This window comes from Pongo pygmaeus, chromosome 18, assembly GCF_028885625.2.
Source record: "Pongo pygmaeus isolate AG05252 chromosome 18, NHGRI_mPonPyg2-v2.0_pri, whole genome shotgun sequence".
In the NCBI taxonomy this organism is placed as follows: Eukaryota; Metazoa; Chordata; class Mammalia; order Primates; family Hominidae; genus Pongo; species Pongo pygmaeus.
The window spans coordinates 5485240-5490797 of record NC_072391.2 but is presented as its reverse complement, the minus strand read 5'-3'; the positions used below and the strand labels follow the sequence as shown (position 1 = coordinate 5490797).

General features: G+C 44.4%; 1 pseudogene; it reads left to right on the top strand.

Moving 5' to 3' along the window:
- Positions 1–1004: 1004 nt before the first annotated feature.
- Positions 1005–4862, top strand: LOC134738555 (olfactory receptor 7E24-like; annotated as a pseudogene).
- The last annotated feature ends 696 nt before the right edge of the window (positions 4863–5558 follow it).

Genomic DNA, 5558 nt, shown 5'->3' with positions numbered 1-5558 from the left:
CCCTGGATATGATGAACAATATCACAGGGGATGTACAGCTTCTGAGATATTGGGAGTGATATCATCCTCTCCCCTCTGGAAGTTAGGGACAATATCACAGGGGTAGTGTACACCCTCTGGCATGTTGGCACTAATATCATCCTCCCGCCCACTGGATATTAAAAACCATATCACAAGGGGCGTGTACAGACACTTCGATATTGGTATTAATACCATCCTCTCCCTCTTTGGATATTCGGTGCCGTATTTCAGGTGGGGTATACGCCACCTGCAATATTGGAAGTAATATGATTTTCTCCCCCCGTGGATATCAGAAACGATATCACAGGGGGTGGCGAACAACCCCTGCGATACTTGGAGTGATATCATCGTCTCCCCTCACGATGATTAAGAACAATATCGTAGGGGTGGGGGGTGTACACCCCCTTTCATATTTGATACCATCCTCTTCCCTCCTGGATATTAGGAACAATATCAGGAAGGGACGTAGAGACCCTGCGACCTTTGCTGTCATACAATTGTCTCTCCCCTAGATATTAGGAAAAATGTCACTGGGGATGTGAACAGCCCTGCGATATTGAGAATAGTATCATCCTCTCCCCCCTTGCATATTGGGAACAACATCACAGGTGGGGTGTACTGCCTCTGCGATATTGGGGGTAAAATTTTCCTCTCTTCCCCTGGACATCAGGAAGGGTATCAGAGGGGGAGGGTGTGCATTCCCTGCCATATTCAACGTAACTTCATCCTCTCCCTCCCAGGGTATTCAGAACAATAGGACAGGAGGGGTGTACGCCAACTGCGATATTGAGAGTCGTATCATCCTCTTTCGCTCTGGATCTTAGGAACAATATCACAGGGTTGTGTACACCCCCTGCGATATTGGGAGTACTATCATCCTCTCTCCCTGTGGATATTAGGAAGAGTATCACAGGGCTGTGTAAACCCCCTGCGGTACTGGGAGTAATATCATCCTCTCTCCCTCTGAATAGAGGAAGATTTTCACAGGGGTGTGTACACCCCCTGCGATATTGGGAGTAATGTCATCCTCCCCAAACCTGGATGTTAGCAACGAGATCACAGAGGGGGTGTACACACCCTGCGACATTGGAAGGAATATGATCGTCTCCCCACCTGGATACTGGGAAAGAAAGATATCACAGCGCGGGTATACGTTCCCTACGCTGTTGGCAGTAATCTCATTCTTTTCCTGTCTGGATATGAGGAAGCATATCACAGGGGAGCTGTACAATTACTTCGATATTGGGAGTAATATCATCCTCTATTTTCCTGGATATTGGGCACAAAAACACAAAAGGGTGTACAACCCCTGCGATCTTGGGAGTAATAGCATACTCTCCTTCCCTGGATGTTAGAAAACAGTATCATCAGGGCTCAACACCCCCCGCGATAATGGGAGTCATATTTACTCTTTCACAGGCCATTTGGAACAATACAACAGGGGGTGTTTACAAACAGGGGTGGTGTACACCCCTGTGATATTGGGAGTAACATCATTCTCCCCACCTCCGGATATTAAGAACAATATCCCGGCGGGAGGTGGTACACCCCCAGTGATATTGCGAATAATGTCATCCTCTCCTTCCCTGGATATTAGGAACAATATCACAGGGGGGTGTACACCTTCTGTGATACTGGAAGCAATATCATCCTCTCCCCCGCTGGATATTAGAAAAAAATATCACTCACGGTGTACACCCGCTGTGATATTAGGAAGAATATTACAGGGTGTACACCCACTCTGACTTTAAGAGAAATAGCTCCCTCAAATGTCCCAAACAATATCACAGGGTATACAATGATATTTCCCTAGGATATTACAAATACTATCACAGGGTGTACACCCACTGTGATAACACGAGTAATAATACATCCCAAGGATACTACCAAGAATATCACAAGGCTGTACACCCACTATGACATCGGGAGTGATATCTCCCTAGGATACTACGAACACCATCACAGAATGTACACACATGGTGCGCACGCACGGTGATATTAGGAGTACTATCAACGCAGGACATAGTCAATAAGACCACAGGGAGTACATACCTGATGTACACCCACGGCGATGTTATGAGAACTACCTCCCTAGGATAATACGAATAACATCACAGAGTGGACACACATGGTATACACCCACCGTGGCACTAGGACTAATAACTTTCTGAGATATTACCAGTAGCATCACACAACAGAAACACATGGTGTACACCCACTGTAACCTTAGGTGTAATTTCTCCCTACGATATTACGAGTAACATCTCAGTGCATACACACATGGTGAACACCCACTGTGACATTAAGGGTAATATCCCCCTAGGATATTACCAATAACATCACCGGCTGTCCACCCATGGTGTACATGCTCTGTGATGTTAGGGATAATAACTCCCTAGGATATTATGAATAATACCGCAGGGTGTACAGAAACTCTGATATTAGAGGTAATATCTCTCTAGGATATTATGAATAATATCACAGGGTGTACCCCCACTGTGATACTGGGAGCAATATCTCTCTAGGATACTACGAATCATATCAGAATGTACACCCACTGTGATCATAGGAGAAATATCTCTCTGTGATATTACGAATTAGATCACAGAGTGTACACACATGGTGTACATCCACTTTGATATTAGGAGTAATCTCTTCCTAGGACATTACAAATAACATCACAGAGTGTACACCCACTGTAATATTAGGAATCGTATCTCCCTAGGTGATTACAAGTAATATCACAGGGTGTACACCCACTGTGGTATTACGAGTAATATCTTCCTAGGGTATTATGAATAATTTCACAGTCTCTCCACACATAATGTACACTCACTGTGATATTAGGAGTAACATCTACCTAGTAGATAACAAATAACATCGCAGGGTGTACCCCCACTTTGATATTAGCTGTAATATTCCTCTAAGTTGTTACAAATAAGATCACAGGGTGTAGAAACATGGTGTACACTCACTGTGATACCAGGAGTCGTATCTCTGTAATATATTATGAATAATATCACAGGTTGTACACCCACTGTATTATTAGGAGTCATATCTCTGTAGGACATTACAATTAATATCACACGGTGTACAGCCACCCTGATATTAGGAGCAATATCTTTCTAGGATATTACAGATAATATCACAGGGTGTACGCCCACTCTGCTGTCAGGAGCAATATCTCCCTAGGATATCAAAAATCCTATCACGGGGTGTCCAATCTCTGCCTTCCAGGTTCGAAGGGATTCTCCTGCTTCAGCCTCCCGAGTAGCTAGGTTTACGCGCCACCACACCCGGCTAATTTTTTTTTATTTTCACTGGAGACGGGGTTTCACCACGTGGGCCAGGCTGTTCTGGAAGTCCTGACCTCAGGTGATCCATCAGCCTCGGCCGCCCAAAGTGCTGGGATTACAGGTGTGAGGCATGGTGCTGAGCCAAGAGTTATATATTCAATTCATTTGGAAACACAGCTCCCATATTTGAGTGTGCGTGTACTTTTATGAAGAAATGATGTCAGAAAACCTAAGGATGATAATAACTATGAAAAGTAACAGGCACGTGAAAAGGTCCTCCGATTGAGAACTATAAGCTTCGATTTCGGTTTTAGATAATGGGGTCCTAGCTCTTGTGTCGTCCTTTTACATATTCTACATCACAGGAACTTGCAGCACGGTGTCAGAATAAAATAGAGTGTATTTCACGGCTTCTTAATTTCTTTCAATTAGATGAGATCTTTTTCTTAAAGAGAGAAGGACATTTTCATTGCATTGTATTTTTTCTGAAAAGAGTAGGCCGTATTTTACTGAGATCACGGATTTGTTATATATGACGTTTTGGTCTTCTAATATTCTTCAGTGGATTTTCTCTAAAGTGGTATGTACAGAAAGACTTGTATAGCAAAAAAGTAAACCACGTAATAATTCTGAGATTTTTGGAATTGTCACAGCTGAGAAACATTGCTGGCGGTGTATGGTCCCCAAGTGTGAAAGTGTTCCTTGTGAATTGCTTGCATCCAGCATTAAGGGCTGGTTTTTCTCTTTTATTTTTCCAATCCTCTTTCCTTCTCAAGGTGTCCAAGACACACAGAGCCACGGAATCTCACAGGTGTCTGAGAATTCCTCCTCCTGGGACTCTCAGAGGATCCAGAACTGCAGCCCGTCCTCGCTTTGCTCTCCCTGTCCCTGTCCACGTATCTGGTCACGGTGCTGAGGAACCTGCTCAGCATCCTGGCTGTCAGCTCTGACTCCCCCCTCCACACCCCCATGTACTTCTTCCTCTCCAACCTGTGCTGGGCTGACATGGGTTTCACCTCGGCCACGGTTCCCAAGATGATTGTGGACATGCAGTCACATAGCAGAGTCATCTCTCATGCGGGCTGCCTGACACAGATGTCTTTCTTGGTCCTTTTTGCATGTATAGAAGACATGCTTCTGCCTGTGATGGCCTATGACTGCTTTGTAGCCATCTGTCGCCCTCTGCACTACCCAGTCATCGTGAATCCTCACCTCTGTGTCTTCTTCGTTTTGGTGTCCTTTTTCCTTAGCCTGTTGGATTGCCAGCTGCCCAGTTGGATTGTGTTACAATTCACCATCATCAAGAATGTGGAAATCTCTCATTTTGCCTGTGACCCCTCTCAACTTCTCAAACTTGCCTGTTCTGACAGCGTCATCGATAGCATATTCATAGATTTCGGTAGTACTATGTTGGGTTTTCTTGTCGTTTCAGGGATCCTTTTGTCTTACTATAAAATTGTCCCCTCCATTCTAAGGATTTCATCGTCAGATGGGAAGTAGGAAGCCTTCTCCACCTGCGGCTCTCACCTAGCAGTTGTTTGCTGATTTGACGGAACAGGCATTGGCATGTACCTGACTTCAGCTGTGTCACCACCCCCCAGGAATGGTGTGGTGGCATCAGTGATGTACGCTGTGCTCACCCCCATGCTGAACCTTTTCATCTACAGCCTGAGAAACAGGGACATACAAAGTGCCCTGCGGAGGCTGCGCAGCAGAACAGTCGAATCTCATGATCTGTTCCATCCTTTTTCTTGTGTGGGTGAGAAAGGGCAACCACATTCAATCTCTACATCTGCAAATCCTGCCCCTTAGTCACATTATTTTTGTGGCTTGATGGCTTTTATTCCTTTCCGCATTTCCTTTGTGAATATTGCTTTCTTCGTTATGCCTTTAACTGGAATGGGTGAGTATTCTGGGATCCTTTGTTTAGCAGAAACCTCATGACAGAATCCTCTATACCTAGGCGGCCCCTTTTAGTTTCTGAGCAATAACCCGGTCATCCAGGTGGAATCACCACCATCTTTTTATATACACGAAGTCCTCACTTCATTTTGGAATTCCCTGAAAACTGACTTTATGGAAACAATGTACAGGAGGTCCTCCAACACCATTGGTTATTCAAAGTTGTGTAGTTATACTGTTGATGAAAAATAAGTGGTTTCACTATACATAATTTTGCTTCGAGGTGAAGTTTCCAAGAGACTTTCAAAGATGTTAAGTGAGGACATACTGTACATCAAA